Source organism: Notolabrus celidotus, chromosome 6 (genome assembly GCF_009762535.1).
Source record: "Notolabrus celidotus isolate fNotCel1 chromosome 6, fNotCel1.pri, whole genome shotgun sequence".
Lineage (NCBI taxonomy): Eukaryota > Metazoa > Chordata > Actinopteri > Labriformes > Labridae > Notolabrus > Notolabrus celidotus.
This window is the reverse complement of record NC_048277.1, coordinates 24799852-24813386: the sequence shown is the minus strand read 5'-3', so window position 1 is coordinate 24813386 and position 13535 is coordinate 24799852. Positions and strand designations below refer to the sequence as shown.

General features: G+C 40.3%; 1 protein-coding gene across 8 annotated transcripts in view; it reads right to left on the bottom strand.

The window, feature by feature from the left end:
* Positions 1-12743, bottom strand: part of tjp1b (tight junction protein 1b) — a 49593-nt gene extending 36850 nt beyond the window's left edge. For 2 of the 8 annotated variants that reach the window (XM_034685455.1, XM_034685451.1), the window contains exon 1: positions 12349-12571. The gene's annotated coding sequence lies outside the window, so the exon portion shown is untranslated. Of the gene's footprint in view, positions 1-12318 lie in introns of all 8 variants that reach the window. The other 6 variants (XM_034685449.1, XM_034685452.1, XM_034685454.1 and 3 more) reach the window with 6 other exon arrangements.
* Between the last annotated feature and the right edge of the window lie 792 nt (positions 12744-13535).

Here is a 13535-nt window from a genome sequence, read left to right as displayed (position 1 = left end):
AGCAAATTTGCTCATGCAAAACTTATCAAAAAATCCCACAAGTATGATGCATTTCCTCGTTTTGTTGAAGCAGACTGCAGCACACTTTAAATTCTGTCAAACAACTGAAGCCAGACACCACCATCCTTTTTTGGGGACCTGAATGTTGTTCCTTAGTCCAGCTCCAGATAAGTCCCCAAAAGATAAGAACAGCAATAAAGCTAATGAGTCTCAGTCTCCTGCTGGGAAAGAAACGCATCTCATTTCCCTCACAAGCATTTAACGAACCAGGATGACACTGTCACAAAGACTAGCATGCCAGCAAAGAACAGATTGCTAAGTCCAACAAGGGTACTGTCAGAAAGAACACTATGCAAGTTGCACAGCAGCCAAAGACAGAAAACAACAACAGTATCAGTCTCTGCTGTGACTGCTGGCAGTGAAGCAGCAAACAAGTAGAATAAGATGATTGATCACTTCAGAAATTGAAAACGATGTGCTGTGGAGTGCTGACAACTGCTAAAACTCTCCTGCCTCGGAGAGCATATTCAGATGCTAATGAGGGCCAATACCTTGGCCCCCACCAGGGGGTCCCCTGAGAGACAAGTGACACTGTGCACATACAACATGTGCACACACTGTACTGTGGATCTCTAACGGAGGGGAGATAGGGGGGGAGATGCAGGAAAGCACGAGTGATAAGAAGGTCAGGAGATTTAATCTATTAACTGTGATATAAAACTTAATTACAAACCATTAGAGCCACGAGCAACACAGTTGTGTTATTTAAAGGTTAACACACTCCAGCACTGTGTCTTAGTCTCTCTGATTTGTTACTAAAGTATTTAGATTAAACTGGATGCAGAGAAGGTCAGAGGTACTTACATCAGTTCATCGTGGCCGCTACAGAGGACACACACCAAAGCCTCTCCAACCTCGAGCTACTCCTCTGTAAATCCAGCAGGAGATTCCTGCAGACGCACTTCAGCAGCCTCAGTGCAGAACCGCACCAATCATCGCCAGGAGATTCTCGCCCCCACCTTCCTCTTCTCTTCTATTTTCTCAGCTCGTGAACTACTGAAATTACGACCACAGGTGAGGGGGTTATGAAACACACCTCGCAGCTACGCCCTAATGTTTCCTCTGTCCTGCACAGGTCTGCATCCTCTCCCAACATCTTCCCTCATCATGTATCTCTCCCTCCAGCTCTCTCCTTACACGCTCATGGGATCGGAGCAAATCCCCTCTAGCTTGGCAGCGATCTGTGTGGGATCTGCAGTTCCGCTACAGCATGGGACTCCTCTGTACTAGCGAACATCCATCCGCAGTGTAAACTGCTGTATCGGACTTAACCCCTGAAGTGCCGTGTTGAACCAGAGCAGTATCTGTCAATTCTCTTTGCATGGCGGGCATTAATATGCCCCTCCTCTTCAGGTGTGCTGCATTACATGCATAAATTATGCTCACCGTGTCAGTGAGCCCGCAAAGGATTACTGACCAGCACACTGACTACATTATAAACAACAGATGAGGACAATACATTTTGTATTGTCAAAGTGCAACATCATCACAATTAAATCTCCCCTCTGACAGAGACTTGGAGTTAACTGGTTGATTGGAAATAAACAGAACTAATCTTAACAGCACCATTGAGAGAAACATACTTGTGTTGCAACATGTAATGAGAAAAAGAGCCACACAATATGTTTCAACCTGTTACAACATTACAGGACAATCACCATATATTATCACAAACAACAACAACAGACTAATTAGGTGCTTTAGTGAATGAACAAGTAGTCCCATTGCCTCTGTTGCAACATGTGGTAAGCACATATAATGGCATTGCTAAGAAAAAATCCTACAGTAGTTTACAACAAACCAAACAGAGAGTCTGTTCTACTCTGTGATAAACCATAGACTGTATAAAATATGGATGTAGTATCCGTGACGTCACCTATCTGTTTCTGAAGGGCTGTTTTGAGGCAAATCGTTGTCAGCAGCCATATTGCTGCTGTCGCCAATTTTGACGTAAAGAGGCGGGCTTTGAGCCCCCTAGCCAACAGCTACAGTGTTCCCGCCTGTCAATCAAGTCAGCTGTGCCTCTCATTGGAAGACTCGTAATCTCAATATCTTCGAAATTGCCGCGCTAGAAAAAAATTCCCTCCCCCCCTACATTGTGTGCCGATCGAGAAATTAGCTATCCAGACTACACTTGTCTTTTGTACCAGGCTGTAAACATGTTTATTTCTGCTTTAGAGATCGACTTTCTTGAATTGGTGTGTATGTGGTTTCCGGTACTTCCGGAGCCAGCCTCAAGCGGATCCTTGATGAACTGCACTTTTTAGCACTTCCACATTGGACTCATAGTTTTAGACCGGAGGTTGCTGCTTGTGATAAATACATGAACAGTCTGCATCATAACAAGCAGCATTCAAAGGTTGAAGTAAACAACATGATCAGGAGTGTTTATTTTTGTTTTTGAAGTAAGATTATTTCACCCCATAACAGTCCAGGACTCCAGACATACAATGTTTTCTATAGACTGCAACACTGCACAGTTGCACAAACATTCATCCCAAGGCAACTTAAAGCATCTGCGCTATGTGCCAACACGCATGTTCACTGAAACATTCCTCGTTGTCTACGAAAGGACAGCTTTTCCTCCCCTCAGCACCAACAGAGCACACACAAGACATGCTAGAGCAACCTTCTTATGTGAGGTAGAACTTTTGTGACAGGTCATAATGAGAGGACGGCGGCAGACACGTATGACAGATACTCAGAGCAACATTTAACTGTGAGCTTCGACTGGATACCTTAGTCTGAGTTAAACTTAACCATCTCAGCTGAGTGTTGCTCATCGCATTCCCTGACCTTTTCAGACTATAATTATACTGATTTATGTACGGGTATCGTTGGCATATGCTGTATAATTTTCTCTATTAGCAGTAGATAACCATGCAGTCATCACTCAAATTAATGCAGTGTGTATTCAGGTTAAGTGGCAGCTGAGGACAGATCTACACTGCAAAAAGCCAGCTTTCAAAAACAAGAAACAATATACAAAAATTGGGGGTATATGCCTTAAACTAAGCAAAATTATCTGCCAACAGAACAAGAAAATTTGGCTTGTTGAGACTTTCCAAAACAAGTAAAAAAAATCTAACCTCAATGGACCCAGTAATACCTTAAAATTAGTGTATTTTCACTAATAACAAGTGCATTTTTCTTGATAGAAATAAAAAAATATAAGACTTCTTCTCTCAATATGTTGCTATGTCTCTCAAATGCTTGTGCCATTATCTTGACATAATGACATGCACTAGGCATTACATGTCTTGAAACAATAGACTGTATAAAATAAGAACGTAGTATCCATGACGTCACCCATCTGTTCCTGAGCGCTGTTTTGAAGCCAATCGACGGCCATATTGGAAATGCAGAACTCAACCAGGCAGAATGTAACGTAAAGAGGCGGAGTTTGAGCCTCCTAGCCAACAGCTCTGTGTTCCCGCCCGGGAGTCAAGTCAGTCATGTCCTTATTTGGGCAAAAACTCGTAATCTTAATATCTTCTGAACCATCGCGTCAGAAAAAAATTCACCCCCAATACAGTGTGTGCCAATAGAGAGATTAGCTACGTAGAGCCAAGCCGTTTTTTTTTAACCAGGCTGTTAACATGTTTATTAATGCTGCAAAGATCGTCCTTTTTGAATTGGTGTCTATGTGGTTTCAAATGTTTCTGCAGCCAGCCTCAAGAGGAACTCTTGATGAATTGCAGTTTATAACACTTCCGCATAGGCTTCATAGTTTGAGACTGGAGGTTGCCGCTTGCTTGAAACCAGCAAATTTATACTTAAAACTAATTTACTTTTCTTGATGGAAAGACAAAAGTTAAGAATATATTTCTCATTATGTAGGATCATTTTCTTAAAATTCTTTAATGGGCCAAAAGCTGTTGAATTCATAAATCATATCAATGCCTTGTAATTTGGAATAACTTATCTGAATGAATTATTTCAGTTTGAAACGGTTTGAAATGTTAAATGTTTAAATAATAAGTGCCAGTTTACAGTACTGTGCCAACTGTACTAATATATAGTAGTACAAATTTTCTATTGTTTCATTAAAAATAAAACAGTGGATTACATTTGGCTGTCATTTGTTTTAATTGTGTGAAGAAATACAATTGTGTCAAAGTCATGATGTCTTATTTCATGCTTGAAATAAGAACTCATGAAACAGCTTTGTAATAGTTGATATTCTAGTTTCAAGCATGTATTACTCAATATAGGTCATAAAATCACAGTAACAAGCTGTAATATCTTACTGAGATTATTTAGGACCACAACACTCAAAACAAATGAAACACTCTTACATAAAAACTGCTTAGTGAGAAAAACTGTCATTTCAGGCAAAAAATAAGTAAATTTCACCCTTATCTGAGATATTCAATCTTACTTATATTCCAGTTTTTGCCGTGTACATGTGATGGTGAGGACTTTCGTGACTATGGAGGATGAGACGTTTGACACAAAAAATGCAACGACAGGAGATGAATACATGTACACATTTTTACAAGTATTTGGCCCAGATTCATCATCATCAGAACATGGATTTAACTACACACCGAGGCCAAGTGGGTCATGACATCCTACCTATCAGTCAGGATAATGACCGAGCTGTACAAGCCTGACAGACGGCACGTCACTGCTGGCAAAGGGGGCAAGTTAAATTTACATCCCTCAGAGCAGAACCCGGGGAGTGGCGACAGATTCCACACATAGTTTGCTCTCTCCACTACCTCCAGCCTACCAGCCACCAAATTAATTATTTCTGCATCAACTAAAAGAGGCATGTGGAGAACTCGGGCTTGCTAAAGCACTATAAGTCAGCAGTTTAACAATTACTATGTTTTCTTTTATAATATCTAATTCATGACGACAGAACACAGGGGTGTGATAGCATTCCCTCAAATAAAAACACTCCTCACTGGTCAAGCTGTGTGTCTGGTACTACACATTTTCCTAATTTGACCTCTTTTTTTTTTTTTTTTTACATATAATATTAGAGGAATTTTAGAGCTGTAGGGTTAGCATCTTAGTATGTACAGATTTAATATTTTTAGGTCATCCAGAGGTGGAAATGATCACTGAAGAGTTTCAACAGGGCAATGCTTACAACTACTCCAGCAAAATTACCACCAACAGTAAACATTTCCCTCCAACAGTGCATGGCTGTTTGTTCCATAATGAACGCATAATGGATCATTTAAATGGAACAAACAACACTGGCGCACATAGACACTATTTGCTTGGCAGTGCAGTTAGTGGGACATTTAACCTTTAGCACATGTGAATTAGACTATGTGGTTTTGGATCGTTTGCACAGGTTTAGCCGTGCAATCTTTTTGTGAATCAGGCCCTCACTTTGAACTAAAATATGAACAATTATTTTTCTCAGACAGACTGAATTTCATATAAAATACCTGCCTATAATACAAGACTGCTTCATATAAAGGCCTGGTACCTTCTGTAGCAAAAGCAAAAAAAGGCCTATGTTTATATTTGAGGATATCTGGTAATACTATAACAAAATAAAAATATATTTCACATAAAAAGTGGTCATATCAGAGGAAAACCTTAACATTCACACTAGGGCTGGGCGATAATTTGATAACCATAATTATCGCGATATAATTTTTCTCAGTATAAATATGACAAATGTTCAATAAAAGTTTGAAATATATAAACCTGTAATTACACCCCCAAACCACTGGAAAGGGAGGGGCGCTAATGAGCATTACATGCTTTGACACCCAACATTAGACAGAAGAATAGGATGACATTGAACGCTGAAGACGCTTGTAGCAGAATGTAAACAGAGCTGAAATGAGTGACACAACAGAATAAAACTTGCACATCTTACTGACTTTGCACTGTCAGAAATTATGGATTCAAGAAGTTAATCAGAAAACTAAATCCAGGTACAAGCTAACAAACCGTCTGGTTTCTCCAACTTTCACTCGGACCAAAAATCTGCCTTTGAAATAAAATGAAATAATGATTTGATTTTTATTTTCATGACAATTATCGATATGAACTGATATGAAATATTTTATCGGGATAACATCATTTCCAATATCGCCCAGCTCTAATTCAGACTTCTGGGGTGAAATAGTTTTCTGTTGTAGCTTATCTTACAGATGAAGGTGATAAAAAAAATTCAAAGCTGATTTGCATAGAAATCAGAGCTATGAATTGTTATGCCTCAGCTCTATTTACCACAAATGTCCCCCACCTGGTGAATGTAAGCCAAAATACAACACTCTTGTATCTCTGTTTTTGGTCTCCACCAGCCCCTAAGAATAATATGTGACTCCCGACTGCTACATGATCCACTTTGTGAAGCAGTGTTGAATAAAGAGCATGCTGTATTCAGAGGGTTATTAAAGCTACTGCATAGAAAGCATACGCCCACCATAACTGTAAATGCTAATTATACTGATAACAGGAAAAAAGGCTGATTTGCATCTACATTTGTACAGACCATTTCCCCCCCAAAAAGTATAAAAAATAAACCTTTGATACTCGCTCAATATGTGAAGAATCTCTTTCCAGGCTCCACAGCTGGTGTAGGTGATCTTACCCAGGGTCTAAGTGTAATCTGAATACATGGACCAGCAAATCAGCTCCTGAACTCAATCAGCCCTGTGGAAGTTATCAGTGCCCCACACAGAGCACATAAGAGGGCAGGAATGTGCTGATAAGCTGAGCCACTGACCTGCACCCCGCCTCTTCTCTGTCACAGTGATTGAAATGAGAACAACGCAGCCATGAAAAACAGTCATGATAAGGGATGTTTCCACGTTAGAAGAAAAAAGGTGGTGCATGCTGAACTTTGATTGATGAGCGGTTTTGCAAGCCTCTTCATCCTGATAATTCCCCCCCCCCCCCCCCTTTCAAACAGAGATTTACGATGGACAGATTTATGTGGGAGAGCTTCTGATCACAGGAGCTTTGCCCATAATGTAAATGCGCCATTTATTAAAACGTAGACCAACCGTGTTACGTGAACATAGTTTTTGTCATATTTTCAAAAGGTAAGAAGTCTTTGCCATGCAATAACCTTTCAAAGTCCAAGTAGCTATCCATCATCCTCCCAACAGCTCAGATTATCCCCAAACAGTATGCTAAAACTGAGGTGGAATAAAATAAAGAAGCAGGGGAAGACAGTTCATCACCTGTTTAAAGTCAGACTTAGAAAAAGGCGATGATGAGGTCTCTAAGTGCCTGTATACAAAGTCATTGTTGAATCATCATTCGTCCAGTAATTCAGTTGGTAATAGCAGACAACAAAAAAATACATTAGCATGAAAACAGGTTCCAGTTGTATTCGCAGCCTGAGTCAATATTGCCACAACAAGAACATGCTCGGTAGCATCTAAGAGGAAGCAAAGAGAGAGGGGGGATTAAATAGGGCTGCAGTGATTGACAGAACTTCATCCAAAAAAAGGGTTGAGTTATTGGCTCAAGATCAGAGAAGGAAAGCATGTCAAATGTGTGTAGTGTAGTGTAGTGTAGTGTGTCTCAGTGGATAAAAATATCCAAATTATACACAAGATAATCTATAAGTGTAAGCAAAATCATCCAATTCTGAATACAGCAGGCTGTCAATTCAATCATTTTCATTTTGATTGTCACCTCCAGGCTATCACTCGCAACTAAGCTAAGCTCACAGTCACACGTTTTGTTTTTTTTTGGGGCATTTCTACTGGACTCTCTCTTCACCAGTAATCTCTTCAATAAGGTAACTGAGGATATACACTTTGATCCATGTAATAAAACACACCTTTTAGGTAAGGATTATCTACAATGCAACCTGTGGCCTGTTGCACCAGCTGTGTATAAATGGTGTCTGAAGTTAGGGCAAAAAGTCTTCACTAAACATACGTTGAAACAAGTTAGGTTGTAACTAGGGATGCACGATATTGGATTTTTTGCCGATATCCGATATTTTACAACTCATTTAGCCGATTATCGATACCGATATGTTTTTCCCGCACACCTAATTGCAGAGATCAACAATTCTCTTCTGTATTGGAATTAGCATACAGTATTATGGTGATGCTCTTATCACATTTGATATGTAATATTCATTTCTTGTTCAAAATAAGAAAAATACTTGATACTTAAAACTGCATATTTATTTATGACAATTGCTTTCAAACAACATTCATACAAAAAGATACATCCTACTTAAAACTTTGATGATGCTCTCCCTGAGAGAATCATAACAATCCCCACAACCAGGGCAAATTTGGCCAATTTCACATTTGACATAGCAAGCAAACCTAACCTCTGTTCACAGGGAACATGTGAACTGTGCAACTGTACAGCAATTAAACCCAAATTAAATAAAGTGTTTACTCCTTGACAGTAAATGTGCCTGAATTAGTCAGCTAAATGTGCCTTACAGACTGCTGCTTAAATTCAAATTTAACTTAAAACATGAGCCCAACATGTGTGCAGCAGCCCATTATTTTATCGGATAATTATATCAGCTGATACTGATAACATGCTGATAATATCGTGCATCCCTAGTTTGTTACTGAAGTTGTTCCACTGCTTGGTTGCACTATGTGGACACAAGGTTCATCTGGACTAGTTACTAGTAATATCCAAACTAACCAAACATATTGTTGCAGAAATGACCTTCTCATTGGCCAATCAGTGAAAAGCTCCTTTATTAATGTAGTGTTTGGTTAAGTTAAAAGCTCTCATACCTGACTGCTGAAAACAACCACTTTATGCTCCTGCTAATCGACAGCCAGCAACGTAAAGGTACATAAACGGTGATAAGGTAATATCAGTAACATCGAGTGGAGAAGTCATTAACTAAATACATTAACACAACAGTACTCCATTACTGTGCAGATGAAATGATCTCTGCTCCTAGAAAACAGAAGCAGGAGTATAGGTCAAAGTCATGATCATGCATTTTTAATTGATGTAATCTATAGTGAAGAACCAACTGCCTTCAAAAAACAGCCAGTAAACCCTCGCCTTCTCCTGCTGCAAGCTGTCCCGTCTTTCAAAACGATGCACCATAACAACCGGTATTTCACAGAGGACTTCACACCTAACTCAGAGCTAGGTGTAACATTTAAGATATAACTTGTGATTACAGCTGGTGCAACCCCTGTAATGTTAGTGAAGTGTAAAGTCTGAACTGAATTAGAAATTACTTTGAAGCTAGGCTACGTTAGAACTTACTGGTGATAAACCCAGTGCCGAGGTTTATCATCAAAGCGTAGTATCTCAAATGTGAACCATGTGTCAATTCAACACATAGTATTGAGCAGTGATACGGTCTCCTTCATATGTCTGTTGTGACGTAGGTTTGTTGTAATCAAAAACTGGATAAGCCCCTGCAGTAACAACAAGAACACAGTAATATAAAACAGCAGCCAAATATGACTTAAGTGGGCAAAATATGAGATAACAGTTGTCCTTCCAAACCCACAGTGACTCAGATGACTGCTGCTCCCACGACAGCTTAGGGCAACATGATTTACAGGTCATCATGTATGGTTGCCCTTGGGCAGATAGATATTCTCCTCATCTCTCATATCTCAGGCCCAACACAGCCATCACAAATTATTTAAAGATAAAAGAGTCATGCAAGACACATCCAACAGTTACACCAAACATCACCCGTACCATCTGTGCCTCCCCCCACTTCATGTGACAAATCTAATGCCCTGCACAGCTGCCATAACTCTTACCATTACTATCATATGACCAGAGAGACTCACACTCTAGGGGTGTTCAACTTAGAGATGTGCAGTTAAGAAAATCATCATACTAGCATTGAGGTATGTACCTCATTGAGTTGTCTTTTAAAGGGCTGCCTTTACATGCAAAACCTGTTACCCATCATAGAAACAAATCAAAGACAACACAAGTCTCTAACTGGGGAAGAGCTTTTCATTCTTCTATCTTGAATGCAGAGCTTGAGTACAATGACAATATTAAGCCTTATTGACCGCTAGAGTACAATATGTGAACTAAACCATGGTAATTGTTTCCCATGGCAGCCAAACAAGCTAAAGAAACTGTATTATTGCTCTCAGTGGGAACGTTAGCAAGGACACAGTTCAAAAGCTTCAAGCAACATCATGATATTTTGAGAACCAAATTAGAAGATGCTGATGTTTATATGCATTCTTCCTCATTTAATACCTTCAAACACTGTCATTCAGCTAGGGTTGCCAACAGTCCTGTATTAGCCAGGGCATCCCGAATATTGGGCTAAATTGGTTTGTTTCATATGGAACCTCAAGTGTCCCATATTGACTATTAAATCTTGTGAATACAGCAGACTGCGCTCTACAGATCCTAGATCAGATAAAACGGCAGTGGCAGATCATGTGCCAATCACACCGCCTGTCATCCAATCACAGGCCCCCTAACGGGCATCAGTTGTATACAAGCGGCAACCTCCGGTCTCAAACTAAGAAGCCCATGGGGAAGTGTTATAAACTGCAGTTTATCGAGAATCCACTTGAGGCTGGCTGCAGGAACACCGGAAACCACATGTACACCAATTCAAAAATGACGATCTTTGCAACATTAATAAATATGTTTACCGCCTGGTTCAAAAAACGGCTTGGCCCTACGTAGCTAATTTCTCTTTCGGCACACACTGTACAGGGGGTGAATGTTTTCTAACGCGAAGGTTCAAAGATATTAAGATTACCAGTTTTTGCCCAAATAAGGACATGACTGACTTGACTCCCGGACAGGCACACATTGGCTAGGAGGCTCAAACTCTGCCCATTTACGTCACACTCTGTCTGGTTGAGTTCCGCATTTCCAATATGGCTGCCGCCGTCGATTTGCTTTCAAAACAGCGCTCAGGAACAGATGGGTGACGTCACGTTTGTGTACAGCGCAAATGCGCCAAGTCCTGCAAAAAAAGTGTGGAGAGGATTTTCTCCCTGATGGCCATTAAATGGTCAGACTCGAGAAACAGATGCAGAACAGAGCTGATCAAAATTAACTTCAAATATCTGTAAACTCTGACTTGTCATGTAAGGACAAAACACTGCTTGAGTCAGTCAAGAGCAGCAAAAAGTATCCATGGAAAAAGTACATTTGTTGAGTCATACTCCTCTTTTGCATTTAATTTTTCTTTTGCCTGTTTCTTTTTTTTTTTTATGTAAAGAGCCAAATTGTGTTTTCTTTGAGGTTTATTCATATGAGGTTATATAATGATACAGTAAGAATTAAAGGGAATATACACACTTTCTGCATTTCCAGTTGAATCAGAATATGAATATATGCTGAATTCACACATCATGCTCACACCACCATGGCACCGTGCACCTGTCCCTTATTATTTAGTAGTGAGAAAGTTGGCAACCCTGCATTCAGCACGTTCATTATTATACCAGAGTGGGCGTGTTACCATGAACCAGCAGTACACACAATCTGTCCAAGAAGCTGTAGTTATAAGCAGGCTATAAGCAGACTAAACACACTATAACATCATACAATATTCAACAGGTGGAGACTGTGTTTATAGGTGAATGTGAGCCAAGGTCCAGGTGTTGGTACAGTGAGGTAGTTAGCTCACTGTAGTCCCCTTCCCCAAAGCAAAGACCCTCACACACACACACACACACACACAATGAAGCAAGCAATGTTATGACAGTCAGTGCTACCAAATTAAACTCAGCTAACAAGCTAACGCTAGCCAAATGCTACCTAGCTTCACCCTAAACCCACTTTTGGCTTCACGAGTTGACCATCACAACAAGGTGAGCCCCAGCGTGACCTTACCTTTCACTCACAGAACAAACATTATCTCTCCACCAGCCTAGCTTATGACAACACTCCCCCTTCCACTTCTACAGACCCGACACTTCATTCATCATGTACCCCCGTTTATCCCCTCTCTTGGTCAAGTCAACCCCAAAGCTGGCCGACATTTTGTTCCAGCAGCTAACACGGCTAGCTCATCCTCATCGCTCACGTTACCTGGATGTGAGAACAGCCGGATGACAGCTCCACTTCCAGGCAGTTTAGGACTCTTTATTGCGTTTTATGCAAGCTCGATTAATGCTACAGCAATAGCTTAATCATGCTTTCAATTAGTAGATAACGTTAGCATGTTGGGGGGCTAGCTAAGCACGTAGCATAGCGCGTAGATGCGGTTTGCTAGCAGTGAGGCAGCTCAGTTTCCTCCGTTATCAGAGGCTCGTATCCGCAGGGGGACACACATCCAGTCAGCTCCTGCGGCTACAGCGACCCATCCAGAATTAATGCACTCACCACGGAGGAATCAAGAAAAAACAAATTCACCTTCGCGAAAGCAATGGTCCCCGCGACGAGCTGGTGAAAATCTTACAGGATAGGAATGGGAAAGATCTTCCAGAGCAGCAGCCGCCGCACTGCAATGGCAGGCAGTGGATGAAGCCTTCTTCTCCCCCCCTCTCTGCTCTCACACTTCGGCTGCCGTCACCGCCGCGGTGACAGTGACAGGTTCGCCTGGAAGAAACCATTCCGGTTTGTCCGCGGGGGGGCATGAGGGGAAACAGGGATGAAAAGAGGCTTCCACAGCAGCAGCAGCAGCAGCACTGAGCGCCATGATTCCAGCGCGTCGAGGAGGATGAAAATACAGCAATGAAGCTTGTATGGCTCCTATGTATGGCTCCCGTTAAACAGAGCTATGCCCGCAGTATGAGGAGGGAGAGATGCGACTGTTATCATGCCATTAGCTGGAAATACATCTATTAATAATGAAGCTATTCTGAATTACCAAAATAATGAAATAAATTAATGAATGAATAAATAAAAAATGCAAATCCTAAAAAAACCATACAACTCTGCAGTACAGTTATCAAAAAAGTCTGTTTTGAATGAATCTGCCTTCTGACTGCAGAATATCACCATTTTCAGTAACAGACCAACCTATTATTGGGGTTTTAGACATTTTGACAAAATAACAATAACAATAAAAATCGTTTTTATTTAATAATGAAGCCACTCCGAATTACAAAGATAATTAAATAAATTAATGGATAAATAAATAAATAAATAACTAAATAAAAATACAAATTCTAAAAAATCCCTACAACTCTGCAGTACAGTTATCAAAAAAGTCCCAATCTGCCTTCTGACTGCAGAATATCACCATTTTCAGGAACAGACCAACCTATTAGTGGGGTTTTATACATTTTGACAAAAGAACAATAACAATCGTTTTTTATTTAAACCTCCTGTTATGTTGTGGGTCAAATTGACCCTTTTTAAAGTTTTTAAAAAAATGTTAAAAGTATATTTTAGGTATGAAACGTCTTTGCTTGGCCCTAATAGGTGAAATCAACATATATAATCAAAATAGTTCATTTCACATTTTAGGTAATATATGCCTTCCAAGCCAGCTAAATGCAGCATAAAAATCTGGGCAGCATGTGACAGAAGAGGTGTCTCATGTTAATTTATCAACATCACTTCATAAAAAAATAATAATCCCAAATAAAATAAAA